The sequence below is a fragment of the Capsicum annuum genome, chromosome 7, assembly GCF_002878395.1.
Source record: "Capsicum annuum cultivar UCD-10X-F1 chromosome 7, UCD10Xv1.1, whole genome shotgun sequence".
In the NCBI taxonomy this organism is placed as follows: Eukaryota; Viridiplantae; Streptophyta; class Magnoliopsida; order Solanales; family Solanaceae; genus Capsicum; species Capsicum annuum.
Window position 1 is genome coordinate 196508784 of NC_061117.1, and position 27566 is coordinate 196536349.

At 34.9% G+C, this 27566-nt stretch overlaps 1 long non-coding RNA gene across 1 annotated transcript in view; it reads right to left on the reverse strand.

Annotated features, from left to right (window-relative positions):
- Window positions 1–17742: 17742 nt before the first annotated feature.
- Window positions 17743–27566, reverse strand: part of LOC107878283 — a 28944-nt gene continuing 19120 nt past the window's right edge. The window contains exon 3 of the long non-coding RNA XR_001676802.2: window positions 17743–18046. This is a non-coding gene — a long non-coding RNA (uncharacterized LOC107878283). The remainder of the gene's footprint in view (window positions 18047–27566) is intronic.

The following is a 27566-nucleotide window of genomic DNA, read 5'->3' on the forward strand; positions in this document are numbered from 1 at the left end:
TGATTCTATTGGGGCTAAGAGAGTGTATAGAAATTATGTGGTGACTATTTGTGGTCAGAATACCATGGTAGACCTCATAGACCTAGATATGATTGATTTTGATGCTATCCAAGGGATGGACTGGCTTCATTCGTGCTATGCCACATTAAATTGTAGAACCCGAAGAGTCTCTTTTTCTTTTCTGAATGAACCAGTGATAAAATGGAAGGGGCATTCTTTAGCTCCTAGAGGGAACTTTATATCTTATCTCAGGGCCCGTAAACTTATCTCCAAAGGTTGTTTGTATTATCTTATTCTGGTTAAAGATTCTAATACTGAAAGTCTTCCTCTCCAGTTAGTCCCTTTGGTAAATGAGTTTCTAAATGATCTCCCAAGAATACCACCTGATAGGATGATAGATTTTGGTATTGATTTGTTGCCAGACATAAGTCCTATTTCTATTCCACCATATAGAATGGCTCCTACAGAACAGAAAGAGTTGTAACAACAACTAGTATACCTTCTAGATAAATATTTATATATCCCAATGTTTCTCCCTGGGGTGCACCTGTACTCTTCATGCAAAAGAAAGATGGTTCCCTGCATCTGTGCATAGATTACCGCCAGCTAAATAAGGTCACTGTTAAAAATAAATATCCTTTTCCTAGGATTGATGATCACTTCAACCAACTTTCAGGTGCTAAATATTTTTCAAAGATAGACCTTCATTTGAGATCCCATCAGTTGAAAGTTAGAGAGTCAGACATTCCCAAAATAGCTTTCTAAACCAGATACGATCATTATGAATTCCTAGTCATATCCTTTCTAAACCAGATACGGTCATTACGAATTCCTAGTCATATCCTTTGGGTTGACTAATGCCCCTGGAGCCTTCGTGGATCTTATGAACAGGGTGTTCCATCAGTTTCTAGATCTATTTATTATAGTTTTCATTGATGATATTCTGATTTATTCCAAGAGTGAGGAGGACCATGCCAATCACCTCCAAATCACCCTTCAGACTCTCAAAGATCATGGGTTGTATGCAAAATTTTTGAAATGTGAATTCTGGCTTAAATCTATTTCTTTCTTGGGGCATATCGTGTCTAGGAACGGGATTAAGGTTGATCCCCAAAAGATTGAGGCAGTGAGAAAATGGCACAGACCCATGACTCCAACCAATATTCAGAGTTTCTTGGGTTTGGTAGGGTATTACTGAAGATTTATAGAGATTTTTTCTTCCATAGCAGCACCACTTACTAAGTTGACTCAAAAAAATGTGAAGTTTGTGTGACCTGACTCCTAAGAGAATAGCTTTGGAAAGTTAAAATATAAGTTGACAACTACTTCTGTTTTGACTCTTTCGAAAGGTACAGAGTGGTTTGTGGTGTACTATGATGCGTCCCGTGTGGGACTTGGGTGTGTACTTATGCAGCACAATAAGGTGGTGGCCTATGCATCTAGGCAGTTGAAGGTGCATAAGTGAAATTACCCCACCCATAACTTGGAGTTTGCGGCTATGGTGTTTGTACTTAAAATCTGCTAGCATTATCTCTATAGGGTACATATTGATATATTTACTGACCATAAGAGTTTACAATATGTTTTCTCACAGAAATAATTAAACCTCAGGAAAAGGTGTTGGAGCTTTTAAATGAATATGACATGAGCCTGTACTACCATCCTGGCAAGGCAAATGTGGTAGCCGACACCCTCAGCAGGTTGTCTATGGGCAGTCTTTCTTATATTAAAAGGGAAAAGAGAGAGATGATGAAGGATATTCACCGACTTGAAAATCTAAAAATACAACTCTTGGATTCCAAAGATGGGGAGTGGTTGTTCATGAGGTAGCTAAATTTTCCCTTTGTGCAGAAGATAAAGAGAAGTAGGTTGACGATCCCATCTTAATGTAGATCAAGAAAGATGTGGGTCAGCAGAAGATGTTGTCTTTTGAAATAGGTGGTGATGGTATTTTGAGATATCAGGGTCTACTATGTGTGTCAAATGTAGATGGGTTACAAAAAAGAATCCTTGACGAAGCTCACACTTCGAGGTATGTTGTTCACCCAGGATCTACTAAGATGTACCATGATCTAAAGACCTTATATTGGTGGAATAATATAAAGCGTGATGTGGCTAATTATGTTTCCAAGTGTTTGAACTACCAAGAAGTTAAAGTAAACATATGAGGCCAAGTGGTACGTCCCAAGAGACAGCCTTTCCTTTGTGGAAATGGGAGATGATTAATATGGACTTCATCATGGGACTTCCGAGATCCCGAAGCCAGTATGATTTAATTTTGGTGATTGTTAATCGATTGACAAATTCAGCCCACTTTCTGCCCATCAAAACTAACTATTCTGAAGATGATTATGCCAAGATGTATACTGAGGATATATTCCACTTATATGGAGCACCTGTATCCATCATATCTGACCGCGGTACACAATTGTCTTCTCAGTTTTGGATATCTTTTTAGAGGGTTTAGGTACCTAAGTGAATTTGAGTACTGCATTCCACCCACAGACTGATGGGCAAGCTAAGCACACCATTCAGACCCTTGAGGATATGTTGAGGGCCTGCGTGATTGACATAAAGGTACTTGGGTAGATCACTTGCCATTGATAGAGTTCACATATAATAATAGTTATCATACCAGTATTAAGCTGGCTCCTTTTGAGGCACTGTATGGGAGAAGATGTATGTCGCTAATACGGTGGTATGAAGTGGGTGAGACGTAGTTATTTGGGCCTGATCTTGCTCATCAGGCAATGGAGAACGTGAAGATTATTAGAGAACGACTTAAGACAGCCCAGAGTAGACAGAAATCCTATGCCGATGTCAGAAAAAGGGAGCAAGAATTTGAAGTTGGTGATTGGATATTTCTAAAAGTCTCCCCTATGAAGGGAGTTATGCGATTTGGGAAGAAAGATAAGATGAGTCCTCGCTTATAGGACCATACCAGATTTTTAGAAGGATAGGTGCAGTTGAGTATGCGTTATAGTTTCCTGTAGATCTTGGTTCTGTTCATCTGGTATTTCACATATCCATGATGAAGAAATATATTGGAGACCATTCCCTAGTGTAACCTGTAAAGGAGATCAAGGTCACAGACTCATTAGCATATGAATAGGAACCTATTGCAATCTTAGATCGCTAAGTTCAAAAGTTGAGGAACAAAGAGATAGTGTCAGTTAAGGTATTGTGGAGAAATCAAAAAGTTGCAGAAGCAACATCAGAATCAGAAGATAACATGAAAGCAAGATACCCAAACCTGTTTGATCCAGTGACTAACAAAATGGAAGGTACAATCCTTGCTTTATTCTTTTATGATCTTAGTATACCTTAAATCATGCTTATCTGTGTTTCATGTCATCATTCGGAGATGAATGATCCCAAGGAGGGATAATGTTATGCCCCGCATCATCAATGCGTTATCTTGTGGTAATATGCCCTTAGAGTTAAATGACTAGAATGGTGTTAAAGAGACTTAGTCTCATTTTTTACTTCCAAAGTAAGTAAAGTTTAAACCACATAAAATTTCCCTAATTTTAAATTTTTATCATGTGGGAAATTGAATGATCTTTCTGTTGCTATAAGATTCACCCAAATTTGATACTCGGGCAAGAAGTTATGGCTAATTTAAGTTCTAGTCTTAAAACACCATCATTTTTGTGCTTGGCGCATCACGGAGGGGGTCTATCTAACAATTGTCAAATTTCAGTAGCCTAGCACAATTGTGGTGCGTCGCGCTAAAGTTCTAGGTCCCAACTAGCGGGACAACATGATGGCTCCACGTCGCGGTGACCCCAAGAATTCCATTCGTCAATTTTCTGTGAGCCACCGTGATTGTGGCGCATCGCGGTGACCCATAAAATCAGTCTTCCAGTTATATTTTTATTCCATCTCATTAAGGGTACATTAGGAAGATTTAACCGTGGCTTTTCTAGATTGATTGAAGATTCAGATTCCTTAAATCGTAGGCTTCAAGAATCATCCATTATTTCCAATATAGAAGTATGTGGTATTTTCCTAAAAATCTCATGGGCATAGAAATCATGATTTTTAGAAAAGGGTTTAGATTTATGATTTATAATCATGTTTTAGAAGTCTCAATAACATTGTTTTGGTCTTTAGGCCTTTCCCCAAATTGATTTGAAATTCTGTCTCTCTCTCTCTCTCTCTCTCTATATATATATATATATATATATATATATATGCATGTGTTTAAGGATGAATATTCAATTGTGAGCATTAATTATAATGAATCCCTCTCTTGATATGATTTTTCCCATTATTCATATGATATGGATTGTTTGGAAAAACATGATATGAAAGGTCTTGATTTATACTATGATTTGAACATGATTGTAGAATCAAAAGAGAGGGTTGTGCATATAGATAAATGTTGAATATACATATAATGAAAGAGTGAATGGTTTTTTCAAAAGAACATGACCACCATATAGCCCGTGGATTATCAAACTTGTAGGGGAGTGCCACCTAACTCAGAAGTAATACAAAGATCAGAGGTTGCATTGACAGAAAAGTTTTATGATTATCAAAGATGCCCATGTGTTTTAGAATTTATATTGAATGTGATGTTTTATGACTAGCTCTCAACTATTTGATTTATATTAAAAGATTTATTTTGGATTGCTCTATATACCAGTACATCTGTATTGACCCCCCTCCCTCCATACCTTCCAGGTTCTGAGGCACAGTCTAGGGGTCCTAATAAGCAGTAGATTTCTTCAGATAGAAGTGCAGGATCTAGTCGGTGAGCCTTCTATATTTTAGAAGGCCTAGTTATTTTTAGACATTTATTATCAGTTATGATTTTGGTCTACTAGGGGCCTTGTCTCAGTTTTCAGAATAATTTTGAGATGTAGTAGAGATTTCATAGACTGAGTCAGATCTTATTCAAATGTTTTGAATTGTAGTTTTCTTTCTTATGTCTTGAAACCCAGATTTAATGACCATGTTTCCATATCAGATTATATTTCCGCATTTTCTTTTATGATATCAATATTGTGCATGATTACCAGATCAGATAGAATAGGATGTTTGGGCCTTCATGGTTTGAGATGCCCATCACGGCCAGGCCCTAGTTTGGGTCGTGACACCCTTCTAGATGGGGTTACAAATTGGCCCCCACCAGTTCAGTTTTGGGTATATCAGTTAGATGATCACTTCCCACAGTTATAGTTTCAGTCTCAGTCTCAGCCTCAGTAAAAGAACTCAGATAGTTCTTCAGACTTCAGGACTGTCAAATATAGTCAACTCAAATATAAAATGGAACTCGGATAGATCCATTAGATTCAGGACAGTCAGATACAATCATTCAGGTTATCAGTTATATCATTTATCAAAACTTATGTCATCAGTATTCATCTTCAGGATTGTCAGATATAGTTAACCAGACCAGTTCTTCATAATTAGAACTGTCATACACAGTTATTCATGTATCAGTAACATAGTATCAATCCCTAAGATATCATTAATTCCATGTTATTAGTAAAAATCAATAGTCATAACTCAGTATTCAGTCTAGCATGATCTCAGTTACAGTTACGTATGCATGCATGTATTCTAACGTTTATGTTAGTCAGTTAGTATTGTTCATACATATGAACCTATTGCAGTCAACCTACCTTACTTGCCTACCAGTACATTCAAAGTACTGATGCATTTGCCTATGGTGTCTTATATCATAGGTTTAGAAGCACGAGCTCCAGAGAACCAGTAGCATCCCAGTTCAGCGATCAGAGTTAGCAGTGAGTCCTCATCCTTTGAGGAGATGATGATTTCATTACTAATTCAGTTTTTAGTTTAATTTAGTAATTAGATTTAGTTAGGAACATGTCCAATCAACTCCTTATTCAGATAGTTTAGAGGCTTTCAGACTATAGCATGTTAGACAGTTATTTCAGATTTACTTTGGTATTGTTATACCATTTTCATACATTGTTTATTAGATGTTCATTCAATTTTGAAACTTATGTCCATTCAGTTTATGTTCCCATATTTTATAGTATATTATATGGTATACAGGTACAGATATCAGTCATGGGTTATCTTGTGGTCCTTCGGGGTCATGGGTACCATGTAGCATTCTGATACTAGATTCGGGGCATTACAAACTTAGTATCAGAGCCTAAGGTTCAACAGTGTCCTAGGAAGTCTAAAAAGATGCATCTAGTACAGTCTTGTACATGCGTGTGTTGTGTACCACACTTATGTGCAAGAGGCTATGAGATGTTTAGGAACAGTTTCCCTTCTTTCAGTATTCATGTTATGCCAGTAAGCATGAGCTCCAATTAAACTCTTAATCTAATCCACTTCTTACCTTAGTTTACAGATCATGCCTTCCAAAAGGGCTAACAAAGGGGGAAATCCAAGTCACTCAACACCTCATCCAGTCCAGGCATATCCCTTGGATGAGTATCTCTCCCATACAGAATTTAGGACTACATTTACTACTCTAGCCAGTTCAGTCGCAGCTCAGAATTAACGGCCAGATGCTATTCCAGCCAACCCAGTGGCCAATGTTGCTGCATGTAAGACTTGGGACTTCACCCGAATGAATCCTCATTTATTCACCGGTTCCAAGTCTGAAGAGGATCTATAGAAGTTCCTTGATCAAGTTCAGAAAGTCACATACATCATGAGAGTGACTTCGAGTGAGAGCTTAGAGTTACGCACCTATCAACTACAAGATGTAGTCCATACGTGGTATAAACTATAGACGGTAGACAGGGGTACAGATACAGAGCCCCTAGAGTGGGAAGAATTTGCTACAACTTTCTTAGATAGATTATTTCCCATAGAGCAGAAGGAGGCCAAATTATTAGAGTTCATTAATCTTAGAGAATGTATAATAAGCATAAAGGAATACTCCCTTAAGTTTATTCGGTTAGCCAGGTATGCTCCCCATATAGTAGCATATAGTAGATCTAGAATGAGTAAGTTTATGTCAGGGGTATCAGGTAGAGTGGTTAAGGAGTGTAGGATTGCGATGTTGATTGGTGACATGGACATATCTAGGCTTATGGTCTATACTCAACAGATTGAAGAGTAGAAGCTTAAGAAGAAGGAGAGCAAAAGCAAAAGAGTCAGAATAGGTAGTTATAGTTTTTCTCGGCATGGGTCACAGGATGGTAACCATTCTCAATTGTGTCAGAAATGTTCAGCCCCAGTTCACTCTTTAGCTAGTTCCTCAGTATCAAAGTTCAAAAATGACTGTAAGAATGGGGCATCAGGCTCTAAGGCCCAGAGTAGTGAGAGCAGGATTCTTACTCATCCACTTTGTGAAGAGTGTGGTAAGCATTATAAGGGTATGTGTAGGGCCAGCAGTGGTGTGTGTTTTTTATGCGGTGAGTTAGGTCACAAGGTCAAAGATTGCCCCTACTCAGGTTATCAGAGTAATCTCCACTCCTCAGCTCAGTTTGGTCGCTCAAATTAGCAGGGTACCAATTCCAGCGCTATCACTGGGCAACGCCCAAATAGCCTCAATGCACTTTAGTCTCGACAGGATTAGGAAAGTACTCCTGATGTAGTCACTGGTAAGTTATAAATCCCTTATTTGTATGTTCATGTTTCTTTAGATTCAGAAGTTTCAGTTTGCTTGGTATTACGAATCATGTTCCATGAACACAGAAATTTCAGACTCAGGTCATGCATCTCATGACTTAGGCAAACATGTCATGTTTTACCATATGTTCAGTCCACATGACTCATGCTCTACTCCTAGTGATCAGTCAAGTTCAGATTATGTTATTTATACCTCCAGTTTAAATCTCTTGATAAATCCATAATATTGGTATTCTGTTTCTCAGGCCTTAGTCGATTGTTGAGGTTGATATAGTATTTGTTTGAGCATTAGATCCTTACCTATGCCAATATTTCCCCAAGTAGTTATCAGTATCCAGTCTCAGTACTTCAATATCAGTCTAAACCTCAATTACCAGAACCCAGCATTTAGTTTCAGTTAGAATCTCATAAATAGTTTTAGTTATAATACCAACTTCAATTTAGTAATCGGATCAGAAACTCAGTTCAGTCCCAGACTTGCTTGATAAAATCTACAGCTACCAGTCACTTAGTTAGTAGTATTTTAATACTTTAGTCCACAAAATATTTCTAAACCATGTTATCCGTGTGGCCTTGTGTTGTCGGATAATTTAGTATTTCACGAATTCATGCTTAGTTATCTCACGTTACTCATTAGTCCCTTTCTCACGTTCAAAAAAACTCCATATTCTTATCCCAGTTATTCAGAATACCGTTCAATCTTACTGCCCAGTACCTAACCATTAATAAGTCATTAAATCAAATGAGCAAGTCAGTAGGGAATTAGTTTAAATAGCCAGTATTTCAGTCTAACAGTCAGTCAGACAAGTTTGTACGGTTTGGTTTTCCATCTTTCCATCTATTCGCATTATCCAAAATTTCATGAATGAAATCATTCTAAGGTGAATCAATCATGTAGATGCAATCTCGGCTCGGTTCATGTATCATGCCTTAATTTCAGATCTTAGCTAATCAGTCACGACTCAGTTTCTAGGTTCCTTATGCATTGCTTCAGTCTTTAATATCCTCACAAGGCCAATATTTTTTTGGGGACCTAGTGTCCCAAGGGAGAGATACCCTATAATTTCTAAATGCTCTCATGCCTTAAACTAAGTTCTCTTCATATAAAGAATCCAGTTTAGACTAGAGGGTACTTATAAGTTGACCCTTAAATTCCCAACCTCAGTTGTGGGACAGGTATTCAGAGGTTTAGTTCAATTCATGATGTTCAGTTCTTATGTCACGTATCAGACCAGACTCGGTTAGGTTCTCATGTTTTTGCTTATGCATGTTTAGTAAGACGATCTTAGGTTCATTAGCATTTCTAGTTAAGACAACATTTTTTCTTAGTCTTACTCAGTTTTATGTTTAGTGTTCATCACAAACTTGTTACTAAGTACCCTTTCATATTCAGCCATGTATTCATATATCAGTTCAGGCATGTAATTATTCATTAGACATGCATTCTCACTGTGAAAAATTCAGTTCATTAGAATATTCATTCATGTATTCATAAGTCAATTATCAGTCATCCATCAGATATGCATGAATTCAACTTACTAGTCATGCATCAGATATGCATGTTCAGTATGTTCTATTCAGCCATGTTTCAGTCAGTCATGAAATCATGTTTCAGTCAGTCATATTTAGTATTTATGTTAGTTTGTATTTTTTTCCCTCTCACTCAGTCTCATTCGAGGATGAATGTTCTCAAGGGAGATATATTGTAATACCCCATACTTTTCCTAGCTTGAAAAGTTTTCCAAGAATATTAGAAAAGCTTTCTTTGAAAGATGAATCCACTTTTTGTACACGTGGTATTTTCAATATTTTCACTTTTTATCATGTGGGGAATCAAATAAGCTTTCCATCAATACCAAATCCGACACCCGGGTGAAGAATTAGAGCCCTTTAAGTGAGACAGTGTATCAACTGAGCCTTCAGCGCATCGCGGAGATAGCGCAAATGGCAATTGTCAATTTCCAGTGTTGCTCTGCGATAGTACCGCATCGCGCCAAAATTCCAGATCGCAGACAAGGTGCCAACGTGATAGCTCCATATCGCGCCACCGAGCAATTTCCTATTTGTCACATTCCAGTGACTTGGTGTGATAGTGGCACGAGATGAAAATCGAGAAATTTTCTCAGAAATTAAAGACGCATTCAGGGTTAAAAGGGTCAATTTCCCACCCCTATATATACCCAATAACACGTGATTTAGTCATTCTTTACCCAAAATATACTAGTTTCTCTCAAGTTTCTCTCAAGAACAAGCTAGGGTTTCTATTAAGGATTCAAATTCAAGAATTTCTCATCGTCAATCTTCACGAAATCATGAACTAATGTATGCATAGTGTTCATTCATGGACTCTTTTCGTCCATGAAGCCCAAGAATCTCTTTTCTAAAGTCAAGATTTTAGATTTTCTTTATGAACTTCATGTTTGGTTTATTTTGTTTATGTTGAGAATGATCAATTGAATTCAAATCTATGTTGGCGGATTAATGTTTCGTGGAATTTATTTGTACAAATGTATATTCTTGTAAACCTATGTTTAAACCCTAGGATGATGAAATTAGATGTTGAATCATGATGTGTAATTGTTGTATAATGGTGTCTACATATATTTTGCCTATTATGTGTTTTGTTAAATGCCGATATGAAGGAAAAGTACCCAACTAGCATGATATTATGAAATTCCCATGTTTGTATAAGTTTATGTATATCACATGTTTGATGAAGTGCTTTAATATATGAATTATGAATTGTGTTATTGGTCACGTGTTCACGTAAGTCATGCTATGTCAGTTTCTTTCCATCGAGTCTTGGGGGTACTTAAACCCGACAATTTAGTTGTGTGCTAGAGCACTGTCATGTTTTCATGATACTCTCAGTCAAGCTATGATCCATAGAACTCAGTCAGTCATATTACTCAGGAAAACTTAGAAATCTCGGTAATCTCAGTAGTTCAGTAATCTCAGTGATCTCAGTACTAAGAAATATCAATAACCTCAGTATTCCCAGTCAGTCTCAGCAACTTCAGTATTATCATTCAGTCCTCAGAACTCAGTACATTTCGCCAGTCAATGGAACTCAGTAAATTCAGTTTAGTTTAGCTCCACTAAACAATACCACTAGTATCAGCTTAGCTCAATTAATCAGTTCAGTGTCTTTCAGATGGGTGTAGGATTCAGCACCGAGCGAGCCTAGGGATGGGGACTCACCCGCTATATAGGACTGAGATCCTAGAAGCAATCCCTAAGTTCTAGAACTACGTAGCCAGTGTAGGTTGAGATGCACCCTACGCGTTTAGGGACATATATACATCTCATTTGGGTTACCTACCAGGAGGGGTTGATGGAACAGCTCCCTATTAGAGAGGGTATTCTCATAGTAGGTCTTTACTAGTAGTGCAGTACTGACACCCTTCCAGCTGAGGTTACAGGTTGAACCCTAACAGTTCAGTTCTGGGGTATGTCGGTTAGATGATCACTTCCCACAGTTATAGTTCAGTCTGTCTCAGCCTCAGTAAAAGAACTTAGTTCTTCAGATTTTAGGACTACCATAAATAGTCAACTCAGAGATAGAACAAAACTCAGATAGTTTTATCAAATTTAGGACTGTCAGATATAGTCATTCATGTTATTAGTTATATCAGTTATCAAAACTAATATCATTAGTATTCATCTTCAGGACTATCAGATACAGTTAACCAAACCAGTTCTTTATAATCAGAACTGTCAAACACAATTATTCATGTATCAATAACATAGTATTAGTCCCTCAGATATCAGTAATTCCATGTTATTAGTAAAACTCAGTAGTCAAAACTCAGTATTCAGTCCTAGCATGATCTCAGTTACTTTTATGTATGCATGCATGTATTCTCACATTCATGTTAGTCAGTCAGTTAGTATTGTTCATGCATATGAACCTATTGCATTCAGCATACCTCACTTGCATACCAGTACATTCAAAGTACTGACGCATTTATGATATGATGTCTTATACCATAGGTTTAGAAGCACAAGCTACAGAGAACTAGTAGTATCCCAGTTCAGCAATTAGAGTTAGCAGTGAGTCCTCATCCTTTGAGGACATGATGGTTTCATTACTAATTCAGTTTTTAGTTTATTTTAGTAGTCGAAGTTAGTTAGGGAAATGTCCCATCAACTCCTTATTCAGACAGTTTAGAGGCTTTCAGACTATAGCATGTTAGACAATTATTTCATATTTGCTTTGGTATTGTTATTCCATTTTCAGACATTGTTTATCAGATGTTCATTCAGTTTTGAACCTTATGGTCATTCAATTCATGTTTCTACATTTTATGGTATATTATGCAGTATACAAGTACAGATATCAGACATGGATTAGTTTGTGGTCCTTCGAGGTCATGAGCAGCGTGTAGTATTTCGGGTACCAGATTCGGGGTGTTACACATATAGTGCATATTAATCTATTTATCGAGGGGTCACTAAGATGTACCACAATTTATGGGAGGTCTATTATGCAGTGGGATAAAGAGAGACATTGCAGAGTTTATGGTAAGTGCTCTACATATCAGCAGGTTAATATTGAGCACCAGAAACCTAATGGTTCCATGTAAGAGTTCATTATTCCCACATGGAAGTGGGACGAAGTGAACATAGACTTTGTGATGGGTTTGCCCCGTACTCGTTATCAGCATGATTCAATTAGGGTCATTGTAGACAGGATGACTAAATCAGCTTATTTTTTACCAGCTATACCTCTTATTCAGTAGAGGATTATGCCAAGCTCTATGTTAAAGAGTTGGTTAGATTGCATGGAGTTTCATTGTATATCATTTAAGATAGAGGTATGTAGTTCACCTCTCACTTTAGGAAAGCCTTCCAAAAGGGTCTTGGTAACCAATTTCACCTAAGTACAGTCTTCCACCCTCCGACAGATTGTCAAGCAGAGAGGACCATTCAGACTTTGGAAGATATGTTAAAAGCGTGTGCCATTGAATTTAAGGGAAGTTGGGATAACCACTTTCCCTTGATTGAGTTAGCTTATAACAACACTTATTATTCCAGCATTGAGATGTCTTTGTTCGAAGCGCTTTATAAGAGGAGATGTAGATCTCCCATTGGTTGGTTTGAAGTGGGTGATGCTGTAGTGATAGGTCCTGACTTGGTATTTGATACCTTAGAAAAGGTTCAGTTTATCAGGGAAAGGCTTAGGACAGCTCAGAGCCAACAGAAGTCATATGCAGATGTGCGAAAAAAGGACCTTGAGTTTGAGATTGGTGATTATGTGTATTTAAAAATCTCTCCTATAAAGGTAGTAAAGAGGTTTGGCAAGAAGGGGAAACTTAATCCCCAACATGTTGTTCCTTACCGAATTCTTAGCCATTTTAGAAACGTAGCTTACGAGCTTAAGTTGCCTTCATATTTAGCTTCAATACATCTAATGTTTTATGTATCCTAGCTAAAAAAGTGCATAGGTGACCCAGCAGTTGTACTCCCTATAAAGGGTATAGATGTTCAGAATAGCCTCTCTTATGAAGAGATCCCATTCAAAATTCTCGATCATCAGGTTCGCACACTGACGAACAAAGAATTTCTGCTAGTCAACGTTCTTTGGCGGAATCAGTCCATTAAGGAAGCTACTTGGGAAGAAGAAGCAGATATGCGGACCAAGTATCCTCACCTCTTCTCTGCATACTCAGACTCAGCTCAAGGTAACAGTCTTCCTTAGATTTGCTTAGTTCCATGTTCAGTTACTGTTACAATTTGGTATTCATTACCATTGTATATCATCTTCATGATAGTCATGCATTCATGAATCAGTTCAACTATGTACTTATGCATCAAATATGCATGTTCAGTGTATAAGCTCAGCCTATCGGTATTTCTCAGCTTAGTCAGTCTCATTCGAGGATGAATGTTCTCAAGGGGGAGATATTGTAAGACCCTGCAAAATTCTAAGCTTAACTCAGTCTGTTAAAGCTTGAAAAGAGGTCCCAGACTTAGAAATTTCAGCTAAGTGTTTATACTTAGAAGTATTTTAGCCTTCTTAAATTGGCAATCCTATTTCACGACCATTATGATCTTAAATTATTAAATTTTAGGTTTATTCATAATCAGGAATGTCAGTAGGTCACTTTGAGTGAGTCTCTATTGAACCATGTTCTGGTGACCAAAATAGTAGGTCGACGCGATATCAACGCATCACGTCACCCATCACGTCAACAGATAATTTTCCCCCAATTTTTAGTGCAATTCAGTGAACCAAGGTGAACTCGACGCGGTATGTTGTTCATCGTGTTGATGACATCAACACGATGCGTCAGTCTGCGCATCACTGGGTACGCTTTCAGTCATCAAAAGCCCGTATGTAGAGGGGTATTTGGGTCATTTTCCACTCATATTCAGCCCCAAAAATACGAGATTAAGTTATTCTTAGGGATAAAACACTCATTATTCTCAAAATTACTCAAGAAACAAAACTCTGAGGCTTCTAATTCAAGAGTCAAGAAATTCTTCACAACTTTCAGAGAATTAACAATCAAGGTATGTTAGGTGTTCATCCAAGAGTTTCCTTCCACCCTTGGAGTTCAAGGACCTCCTGTAAAACATCAAGTTTATTGAATTCATGAATTCCATGTTGGGATTAAATGTATTCATGATTATGATGTTAATTGGATTTCTAATTCATGATTTATTACAAGATTCATGTAAATTTATTGAACATGTGTGTAGTATTATGTGAATTCATGTAAAAGCCCTTGAATTTGTAAGTTAGGATTGAAAATAATGATGCCTACATGTTGATTAGCATTATGTGCATAGATTATGTTCCCCAAGTGTTTGATAAATTTCTCATGTGAATTAAATGGGGAAATCATGACATGTTAGCATAAGTACAAGCTTATATCTTACAGGTGTTTGATAAAATGTCTTTATGAATGAATTATGAACGTTGTAATGCTTTTAAAGATCATGTTATGCTTTACTTTGCATGTTATTGAGTCCTGGGGGTATCTAATACCCAACAATTTAGATGTTTACCTAGAATCACAGTAGTTCAGAATAGTCTTAGTAATATCACGTACAGTAGCATTCAGTCGGTACAAAACTCAGTATATCCAGTCAACAATTAGAACTCAGAACACTCAATCAGTTATAGTACTCAGTGAACTCAGTATAGTTCAGTTAATTAACACGATCAGTAATAATTCAGTCTAGCCTAGAACAATTTAGAAATCAGTTCAATGTCTATTCAGTTTGGAGTAGGATTTAGCACCGAGTGAACCCAGGGATAGGGACTCGCCTGCCAGTATAGGGTGTGATCCTTAGAAGCAGTCCTAGTATTCCAGAACTATATAGCTATCATAGGTTGCGACATCAACCTAATTGAGTGTTGATGAGGTATTTTACCTGCCAGTTCAGGGTACCACCATTCTCGTTCAAAGCACCTGCCAGATGAGGGTGACTCAGCCCTTGTCTTTACCAGTGGCACGGTACTGACACCATTCTAGCTAGGGTTACAGGTTGGACCCTAATCATTTTAGAGAAGGGCATGTCAGTTAGATGATTACCTCTCACAGTTTAATTTCAGTTTTAGTATAGAACTCAGTTCAATTCTACAGAATCAGGACTGTCAGACACAGTTATCCAGCTCAGTATAGAAGTCATTTCAGATCTACAAAATCAGGACTATCAGAAATAGTCACTCAGCTATCAGTAATACAGTTATCAGAAAACTCAAATATCAGTCATTCAGTTATTAGAACTCAGTATGTAGTGTAACTATGATCTCAGACATAGCATATGTAGATATGTGAACAGTATTGCATAAATAATGTTTCACTAATTTTAGTAATGCATGTACCCTCATTCAATTGTATTCATGTTATTCATTCAGTTATTGTTCATGCATATGAACCCTTGCATATCATCCTACCTCACTTAGCATACCAGTACGTTCAAAGTACTAACGCATACCTTTTCTTTTGTGCTATGATGTTTTATATCATAGGTTCAGACGCACGGGCTCCTGACCGAACTTAGCAATCCAGATTATCAGCAGCCTAGTGGCGAGTCCTCATAGTTTGAGGAAAAATTTATCATAGCATTTCATTCTTTCAGTATGCAGTTTATTTCAGTAGTCGGAGTTAGTTAGGGACTTTTCCCATCAACTACATATTCAGACAGATAGAGGCTTTCATACTAGACTTTCAGACAATATTCAGTTGTACAAATTATTATTATATTTGGTATTCTTTATCAGTATTTCAGGTTTTGAACCTTATGGTATTACAGCCTATTTTTTGCATTTATTGCAGTATTGTTACTCAGTGCTCACAGCAGATATCAGTCATGGGTTAGCCTGTGGTCCTTTGGGTTTGTAAGCATTGTATGGCGTTTGAGGTGCAGACTCGGGACGTTACAGAGAAACAGGGTATTCATGCTCCCATTGCTAGAAGATGTGGAAGATGACACTCAAGTATTTTAGAGTTTGCATTGCATATCTCTGCATGTATGGTGGTTAACCCTAAACCTAAACCAAACTTGAATTTCTCTATAAACATAAGTGAAAATAACAAAGTTTTTTATCCGTAAAAGAAATTAATTAACAATTAAAAAAGAAGATTAAACATTAGTTTTATTTATCTAGATTGTTATACTATGATTTTTAACATTTATATTGTATTTGTCCCATAATATTAGTTTCTACGAAAAACTAAAGTAATTATTAGTAAGAACTAAATTGATTTAACTAAAATTAAATATGAACTTACAATTTCAATTAATCTCATAGTAATTAAATGATCAACTACGATAAATGATCAACCAAATGTATTCCTCATGAATAGAGTGATCAACTGGCCAATTTTATTTGAAACGGATAAAATTAAGCCATTATTCATAATAACTAAATTGATATAACTAAAATTAAATATGAATTGATAAGTTCACTTACAATTTCAATTAATATCATAATAATTACATGATCAACTAAGTGTATTCGTCTCGAGAAGAGTGATCAATTGACTAATTTTATTCAAATGATTCAAATTAAGTCATTATTAGTAATAATTAAATTAATTTTAACTAAATTAAAGATGAATTGATAAGTTCACTTACAATTTTAATTAATTTTATAATAATTACATGATCAACTAAGTGTATTGTCCTGAATAGAATGATCAATTGACCAATTTTATTTGAAATAATTAAAACTAAGAAATTATTAGTAATAACTAAATTAATTTAACTAAAATTAAAGATGAATTGATAAGTTTAATTACAATTTTAATTAATCTTATAGTAATTACATGATCATCTAAGTGTATTCATCTTTAGCAGAGTGTTAATTTACCAATTTTATTTGAAATGATTCAAATTAAGACATTATTAGTAATAACTACATTGATTTAACTAAAATTAAAGATGAATTGATAAATTCAATTATAGTTTCAATTATTATCATATTAATTACATGATCATCTTAGTATGTTTGTCATGAGTAGAGTGATCAATTGACCAATTTTTTTAAAATAATTCAAATTAAGTCATTATTAGTAATAGCTAAATGTATCTAATACTTACAATTTCAACTAATCCCATAGTAATTATATGATTATTTAAGTGTATAATTTATTGCAACAAATTTAACTTGTTGCAATAGACGAGTCATCTGTTGAAAATTATCAAACAAATATACACATATGTTGCAATAGATTGGTCATCTATTGTAACAAATGTCTTTATCTGTTTGGTCATTTTCAATAGATGACCAATCTGTTGCAATAAATGACCAATCTGTTGCAACATCTGACTTTATTTGTTTGGTCATTTCCAACAGATTACTAATTTATTGCAATAGATGACCAATCTTTTGTAAAAGATATCTTTATCCATTTGGTCATTTTTAATATATTACTAATTTGTTGTGCCAGATGATCAATCTGTTACAATAGATATCTTTATCTACTTGGTCATTTCCAATAAATTACTCATCTGTTACAACAGATGGGCCATCTATTATCAATCTATCAATAACTTTGTTGTAATAGTAAATAATCTTGTGTTGTTATTTGATTTTAGTTTATGACTTTGCTCTCAACCAAACACTTTCTTTCTTGTAGTTGATTCTTTCCACTCCCGAATGCTCAAAAACCTACACCTCTCAACATCTTAAAAAAAGAAATAGGCAGAATGGAAAAAAAAATAAGAATAAACTTAGTCGATCAAATATAGCTTTTCTCATTCATTAGATACAAAACATTTACAACATTAGGTAAATCTGATAAAATAAATTGTATATGAGAAAAAAAATACATAACCTAATTATTATTATTGTCAATCGGAAATTCATTAGGCAGCAAATCCCTCAGCCTTCGAATCCCACAAAGCACCCTTGCTCTCATGTCACCTAACTCTCACTAGTGTTCATGAAACAGCCTTTCAAGTTTTTGCACGGTGTCAAGCAGAATTGCCATATACCAAATCGGATCAGCCATATCTAGAACATGCATGAACAAATAACATAAAATACTAAACCACATATACTACCAACTAGTAGTTTAACAAAAAAAAAGTGAAACTTAACTAGAAAATAGATGCATGTTAATAATTTTCATGTTAGAACAAAAAAAATAAAACATACCTCAACGGACGAACAAAAAATTTATTTTTGAAAGAGAATTGGTTGAAGATGTAATGACATTTTAATGCAAGACAGAATGCAAGAGATAGAGATGAGGAGACATATTTATACAATATTGAATGAGTGAGTAGTGTAGGGTGTTAGCCAAAAATTCACGACCGTTCACCTCTTTTTTAATAATTATATCTCTTAATTAAATCAAACTTTGTGACTTTTTGATTATTTCAATTTAAAAAAATAGATTTAAATACAAAAAGGGTGAAAATTCATAACTTTTCACCTTTTTAGTATTTTAGTTATTTAAATTAAATAGCTACAAAATTGTGTTTATCATATTTTTTCATATTATTTATTTATGATTTTTTTTTAATTAAAAGATCGAAAAGTCATGACCCTTGAGTTCTTCCAATAGATGATCCATCTGTTACAACATATAGTCCATTTGTTGCAATAGATTCCCCTTCTGTTGCAACATATGACTCATTTATTGGAGTAATTGATTTATTTTTATGACATATGGTTCATCTGCTGCCACAAATTGTTCATCTGTTGAAAAAAAAATATCAGTAGCAAGATTTATTCAATAGAAACAATAACAAAACATCATTTATCGATACACCATTTTTACTAAGACCAACTTATCAATTTAGTTGTAACAAATAATGGCTTAATTTGAATCGTTTCAAATTAAATTTGTCAATTGATCATCCTTCTCGAGACGAATACACTTAGTTGATCGTGTAATTACTATGAGATTAATTAAAATTGTAAGTGAACTTATCAATTCATCTTTAATTTTGGTTAAATCAATTTAATTATTACGAATAATGGCTTAATTCAATTCATTTCAAATAAAATTGGTCAATTGATCACTCTATTCATGACGAAAACACTTAGTTAATCGTATAATTACTATGAGATTAATTGAAATTGTAATTTCATCTTTAATTTTATTTAATCAAATTAGTTATTACTAATAATGGCTTAATTTGAATTATTTCAAATAAAATTGATCAATTGATCACTCTACTCAGGATTAATACACTTAGTTAATCATGTAATTACTCTGAGATTAATTAAAATTGTATGAACTCATTAATTCATCTTTAATTTTAATTGAATAAATTTAGTTATTACTAATAATGGCTTAATTTGAATCATTTCAAATAAAATTAGTCAGTTGGTCGTTCTACTCGAGATGAAACACTTAGTTGATCATGTAATTACCATTAGATTAATTGAAATAGTAATTGAACTTACTAATTCATCTTTAATTTTAGTTAACTCAATATATTTATTTCTAATGATGGCTTAGTTTGAATTATTTTAAATAAAATTGGTCAATTGATCACTTTACTCAGTACGAACACACTTAGTTAATTGTGTAATTACCATGAGATTAATTAAAACTGTAATTGACCTTATTAATTCATATTTAATTTTAGTTAAATCAATTTAGTTGTTACTAATAATGGCTTAATTTGAATCAAAAGATAACTAGCATGTTGCAACAGATGAGTAATCTGTTGGAAATGACCAAACAAATAAAGACATCTATTGAAAATGACCAAATAGATATAGATATCTGTTGCAACAGATGAATAACATTTTGATATGATACACACTTTGAAGTATCAAAAACACACACCAAAATTGTCCATAAATCACAAGGATCTGAGGACCAAATGGAGACCACCCTCGGATTCAACAAATACAACAAGAATACAAGATACAAGAGTATATTTAACCCCAAATCAGCCACCACAAACTAAGTTAACAACAATAAGATGATGAACAACAAAAATAAGATAACATCAACCAACGATTACAAGAGTACAAGACACGAACACTACACAAGATTACAAGAAACGGAAAGATAGAGAGTGTGACATACACTAATACATTCACTAAGAACCTAAGTGCATTCCAAACACAAAGACCCTCAACTAATGTAATAGGAACACCTACAATATTTGGTGGACATAAGATCGACCTCAATCCTTCAAGCACCCAACGTTCTAAAAAAGATAACAATAAGAGTGAATCCACACTCTAATATTGACCTAATTTCGGCCAAGTTTAAAAAGGGAGAGAGAACTTGTCTTAAAATGTGTTATACAAGATTTAATACGGAAAAACTAATGAAATAAAACCTACAATGTTATTTATATAGTGTATTACAAAATAGAAGTTAAAATGACCAAAAGGCCCCTTAGTGAAGAGGCGTCCATCTAGTGTATGTAGTGGACTATTTTGGTGTGAATTTAGGTCCTCTTTTGCACTTCAATTGCACACACCAAGTCTCTGGTCCAACACACACTCTCATAAGTCCATCTACGTGATCGTACCCATATCATCCTCTTCATTTTGAAAGAAATTTATCCACAAATTCAAGGTATCATCACCCGCAAGATCTCCTCTTTGAATCATCTCTTCATTGCTCCTCCCAAGGTTAGGATGTTTAACCAAGGGTTCTATGAGATCATCACGCATTCTCCTTGGACTCACATGTTCTACGACCTGCACATAAGAAGATTTTATTCTAGACAAAGTGCTAGCATCTTGTTAGTAAGCAACAAAGGGCCCTTGTGGACAAATCCCACCATCATGACTCTCGACTTCTCTTTTTATTCACCCTCCTCACTCTCAGCTTCTTCTTACAATTCCTTACTAATCATGACTCTCCTTTCCATATAACTAGGCACTTCAACCTCACCATCACACGGCCATACATCTTCCCCGCCTTCATCAATTTCTACTTTATCTTCTAGCTCTCCATCTTGAACTTTTTTATCACCCTCATCTGATTTAATTCCCACCTCCTCACCAAGGTAATACAATTTTCCCTACCTAAGGATTATGTTTCTCCAGTTTGGGCATTCACTAGACTTGTGCCCCTACTCTTGACATTTAAAACATCGAAATCCCTGAGGACGAGAAGTAGGATTTGGCTTTCCTTCGTTTCTTGGAGGATACCTTTGGGCAGCCTTAGTTTTGGTTTTGACAACCTTGTTCTCAATTTGGTTGGCATTGAATAAATGCTCTTTATGTTGGTTCCAATCCGAGGAAAGTTGTTGGTAACTCTTGGACTTGGAAGCCGAGCGTTCTCTTTCAATATCTAATGTCGCTTGGAAGATGCCATCGATGGTATCAAACTTGTGGAGGGTCATGTAAGAAGCTATGTCTCTATTCAACCCGACCTTGAATCGTATAATTTCATGGCTCACACGTTCCCTTCGATGCTCAAGATTTAACATCAGTTGTTGAAATTCATCATAGTATGCCATGACACTTTTGTTTCCTTGCCTCAAGTTGTACAAATTGGCAAAAATCTCTTGTTTGTAGCCCTCGGGTAAGTATCTTTAACGCATAAGGTACCTCAATATACACCATGGAGGTGGCTTCCCAACAATTAACATATCACCAAACCTCTTCACATACTCCCACCAAGTGTTTGCATAACCCTCAAAGTGAGTGATAGCATGACAACTCTTCTTCTATTCGGCTAGATCATTTACTTGGAATATCTTGTCACAAGATGACTCCAAATCAAGATATTCCTTGGGATCACTCTCACACTTGAAGATCAGAAGAATAACTTTGATGGTATTAATGCCTAGCTTTTGGGTTTGGTGGACACCCCTTACCTCTCAGCCTAAATCACCTAGCCTACCCATCACTTCTTCTTCCCTTAAGTAAACATCACTGTAAGATCCATAACCACCATATTGTTCCTTACTAACATATCTCTCTACAAGGTTAGGATGGTTTGGATTAAGTAGATTTGGATTTGGTAGAAAGTAAAGCCTTTGGTTTAATAGAGTTTGGATTGGAGAGTGAGGCCTTTGGTTAAGTGGAGGGCTCGGGTTTGGTGGTGTAATTTAGGTTCCAAATCCTTCTTGTTGGACTTGGTAAAGTGGATGGTGGATTAGTATTTCATACTCTCAGCCTTGGGGATCATTTAGTGGTTGTCTCGGTGGATGGATCATTTGGTGTAACATTTTGGAGGTATTGCTAGTGGAAGTATTTTGAGGAGTAGAAGGTCGGGAACTTCTTTTGCTTTCTACCCGTTCCAATCTCCCACTCATAGTGGTCATATCCCTCTTTATTAATGTTACATCCCCTTTCACCGAAGACACATCCGTTTCTAACTTACCAAAACTCACTTGCATTCTTTCCAAAGTGCGGTTGAGGCCCTTAATAGAAACCACAAGGATATTGGTATCATTGTTTCCCATGGTTTAGGAGGTAGTTCACTCCATTAAAATATACCTAAGAAAATACCTAGAAAAAAAGAAGAAGTTAGCTCAAAAATAACCTCACCACACTGTAACACTTTGATTATCTCACTCGTAGCTTCACAAGTGTTGTAAGTCAGCTAAGGAATTCGTGGGGAGTTGAGGATTGAGTCTACTCTTGTTCGGATTAGAATTTTGTTTTGAAATCTCATAGGACGTGAGCCAAGAACTAATAAACAATTTAAAAACCACAAAAAGCACACAAATAAGGCTTACCACGAATAAATGGACATAGAACTAACTTACAATCTAGTAGGAGTTTACTAGCTTGTCAATTAGTTTTAGAACCAATAAACGCAACTAAGGAAAAAAAATGAAACTAAGAATCTAAAAATTTGTACTTAAAAATGTTTTGTGAACAGTAAATTAGTGGCATGACAGTCCACTATTGGCCACGGTTTTGTCAAATTTTACCTTCCAGTTTTAAGTCTTGACCAAGTTTACAATTTGGAATTGGTGGATTTGATTAATGGAGGGAAATATGGTCTTGGAGCTTCTTTTCAAATTCAAAAGCAAGACTTGACCTCATTTGTACTTCCTCCTTGAAACAAGGTCCTTATATCATGGAAAGTAGGTGAAAAGTAGTTGTCAAGTCTTTTGAGTGATGTGATCAAGTTCTTTCACCAATAAGTACTACAACTTGGTCTTTCACCTTTGTAGATCTAATGTTTACTTTTTATTTTAACAAGAGATGAAAGGAGTGAATAATAAAAAGAACATAACAACAACCTTTCAAGAACAACAATAATATCAACCAATGTCCAACAAAATCCACAACATGATCACCACACGGCCAAGAACAACAACATCAACACACGACCACAACCTTGTTCACAACAACAACCTCAACAATTTAAGCTTAAATCTAGATCTAGGCTCAAAGTGAGAGTGAAGAACAAGCATAACACTAGAAACAACAAAACAAACAAAATAAATCCTAGACATAGACTCAATTTTTTTTGTAAAGACAACAACAACAAGAACTTTAAGTTCTCGGCCAAGGATACAACAAGAACACTTCTCTTATTTTTTTTTTTGAATTTTTCAAGTGTCAAGCCTAAGATTGATTTTTTTGGAAAAAAATCAACCACAAGATCTAATACTAAATGATATGTTACACACTTGGAAGTATCAAAAACACACTCCAAAACAGTTCACAAATCACAAGGATCCGAGGACCAAATGGAGACCACCCTCAGATTCAACAAATACAACAAGAATACAAGATACAAGGGTGTTTTTGATACCAAATTAGACACCGCATACTAATTAACAATAATAATATGATGAACAAAAATAATAAGATAACATCAACCAACGAGTAAAAGATTACAAGACACAAACACTACACAAGATTACAAAAAATGAAAGATAGATAGTGTGACATAAACTAATGCATTCACTAAGAACCTAAGTGTGTTTCAAACCCAAAGACCCTCAACTAATGTAATAGGAACATCTACACTCTTTGGTGAACACAAGAGTGCCCCAATCCTTTCAAGAACCCAATGTTCCAAGCAAGATAACAACAAGAGTAAATCCACATTCTAATGTTGATCTGGTTTTGGCTAAGTCTCAAAGGGGTGAGAGAACTTGTCTTAAAATGTGTTATACAAGATTTAATATGAAAAAACTAATGAAAGAAACCCTACAATGTTCTTATATAGTGTATTACAAAATAGAAGTTAAAATGGCCAAATAATCCCTTAGTGAAGAGGCACCCCTCTAGTGTATGTAATGGACTATTTTGGTGTGAATTTAGGTCCTCCTTTGCACTTCAATTGCACACACCAAGTCTCGGGTCCAACACAGTCACTCATAAGTCCCTCTACGTGATCGTACCCATATCACTTGTTGTAATAACTGACTTATCTATTAAAACTTATTAAATAGATATAGATATTTGTTGTAATAGATAACTAATCTATTGCAACATATGAATTATCTATTGGAAATTATCAAATAGATAGAATATATGTTAACAACAATTTAAAATACTAAAGCTCAAATGTTTTCGGGAGAACTCAAATATTTTTTCCCTTTTCTAAGGCTTGTCTTAAAGACTTATCTTAAATTTTAATTAAATCAATTTAGTTATTAATACTAATTGCTTAATTTGAATCAAAAAATGATTAAGTTGTTATAAACATTTGTTGCAATAGACGACTAACTTGTTGCAACAAATAGTTCATTTATTGGAAAACAATTAAAATACTAGGGAACCCAAACATTTTTAGGAGAACTCAAATATTTTTCCAATTGTCTTAAAGACTTATCCATAATTTTGGTTAAATCAATTTAGTTATTACTAATAATTGCTTAATTTGAATCAACAAATGACTAACATGTTGCAACAGATGATTCATCTATTGGAAATTATCAAATAGATAGATAATTTGTTGTAACAAATGGGTCATCTATTATAAAGCAATTAAAATACTAGTGAACTTAAATGTTTTTAGAAGAACTTAAATGTTTGTCCTTGTGATTCTTTTGCATTTGATGTATGGTACACTATTTTTGTCTTCTTTACCTATTTTATAAAAAATTTCATGTGTTTCACTTATTCGTTGTGCCCCTATTGAAATTTTTGAAATTTTTTTAGGTCAAATTTTGCTCGTATATCACTTGGACATTACTTCATAGGTGATTTGGTAAGCAAAATTATGATTTTTTTTAATTTCTTATTTGGTGTATCTGCTACTGCTACAATGGATAGAACCTGTAACTTGAATCCAACAATGAGTCATTTGTTGCAACAAATGAGTAATATATTGCAATGGATGATTTATCTATTGCACCAGATGACCTATATGTTGGATTAATGTTGCAACACTATAATACGAATCCAAAAGATAAGTAATTAGTTGCAATATATGACTCATCTATTGTAATAGATGAGTAATCAATTGCAACATAGGACTCATCTGTTGCAATAGATGAGTAATCAGTTACAATATATGACTCATCTATTGCAACAGATGAGTAATCTATTGCAATATATGACTCATCTGTTGTAACATATTAGCCACATATTATTGCAACATATGACTCATCTGTTGCAATAGATTACTAATCTATTGGATTCACATTAAATGTTTTATCCATTAATGAAAAAGAATAGTAGCAAATATACCCAGATGAGATATTCAACTAAAAATTATAATTTTACTTACTAAAATCACTTAAGTAACACATACTAAGAACATTAATATTTACCAACAACTTCAATATTGTTCAAACACAAATTACAAAAAATATCAAAAAAAAATAACAAACACCAACAAATCAACAATTTTTTGTTAGATTTGGTCAGAAAGATGTCTCTTAAAACAAAAATTCAAATCTCGCTATGTTTACAACAATGTTCGACAACAAAAACTACAATAACAATAAAAAATCATATTTCACTCCGACAAGAGGAAAAAATACTAAAAATTAGGGTATTCTTGAGTCCCCATTATAAATTTAAGCAACAAATATTGAAATTGTTAACTCATACTAGAAGAAAAGTGTAACGCCTCGAATCTGATACCCGAAATACTACACGGTGCTAGCAATCCTGAAAGACCACAGGCTAACCCATGACTGATATTTATAACAGAGCACTGCATAATATACTGTATAAATACGGAATAAAAGGGTTGAAAGGCCATAAGGTTCAAATATCTGATAAAACATAACATCTGGAAATACATTATATAAATACCAAAACTAAAATAAACTATATGAACATGCTAGTCTGAAAGCCTCTAAACTATCTAAAAACTGTGAAGTTGATGGGACATGTCCCCAAAAACTCCATATGCTAAAACTAAAATAATGAAGTGATGAACTAATCATGCAATCCTCAAATAATGAGGACTCACTGCAAATCACTGCTACTAGATGAATCTGAAGCTAAGTGCGATTGGGAACTTAATCATCCGAACCTATAGTATAAAACACCATACCGCAGAATAAATGTATACATCAGTACGTCTGAATGTACTGGTATGCAAACTGAGGTAGGCTGAATGCATGGGATTCATATGCATGAATAATACTGACTGAATAACATAAACGTGAGAATACATACATGAATACGTAAATGTAATTGAGATCGTGATAATACTGACTACTGAGTATGAATACTAATAACATAAGTTTCGCATAACTGATATACTATTAACTGAGTGACTGTATCTGACAGTCTTGATTCTGATTGAACTAACTGAGTTCCATACTGAACTTAGTGACTGTATCTGACAGTCCTGAATCTGAAGAACTATCTGAGTTCTTTTATTAAGACTAAGACTAAGATTATGGAAAGTAGTCATCTAACCGACATGCCCCTTTTCTGTATCGAGTTGGGGTCCAATATGTAACCTCAATTGGAAAGGTGTCAATACTGCGCCACTGGTAAGGATAATCTGTGGGTGACCCTTATCTGGTGGTGTTCCCAAAGAATAATAGTGAGATCCTCAACTGGCAGTGCTAATCCACCTCATCAACTATCAGTGTTGATATCTAAACCTATACTGGCTATATAGATTTGAAATGCAAGGATTGTTTCTAAGGGTCATACCCTCTACTATCAACATGTACCCTCATTCTTCGGTTCGGTCGGTGCTGAATTCTAATCCAAACTGAATAGACACTAAACTAATTATACTGAGATAAACTGGACTGAGTTTACTAAGTTCTGTGGACTGATGAAATGTTACTGAATTCTGTTAACTGACTAAGTTCATGAGATTATTGAGTTTTCCTGAGTCATGTAACTGGCTAAATTCTACTGAGTTCTAAAATTGACTAAGAATACTACTGATCATGGCGTGACTCAGATTATCTTAAAATTGACATCTAGGAACACAGTTAAATTGCCAGGTACAAGTACCCCTAGTACTCGATAGCATGATAGTGATAAGACATGACACTTCTTGAACACATGACCATAGCCAACAATTCATAGTACAAACATTGGGGATTTTCATGAAGCATTTGTATGTCATAAGCTTACACATGTATAGCAATACATATAAATATGTCATAATTTTGTAAGTCTAATCTCATGAGCATTTCACCAAACCATTACA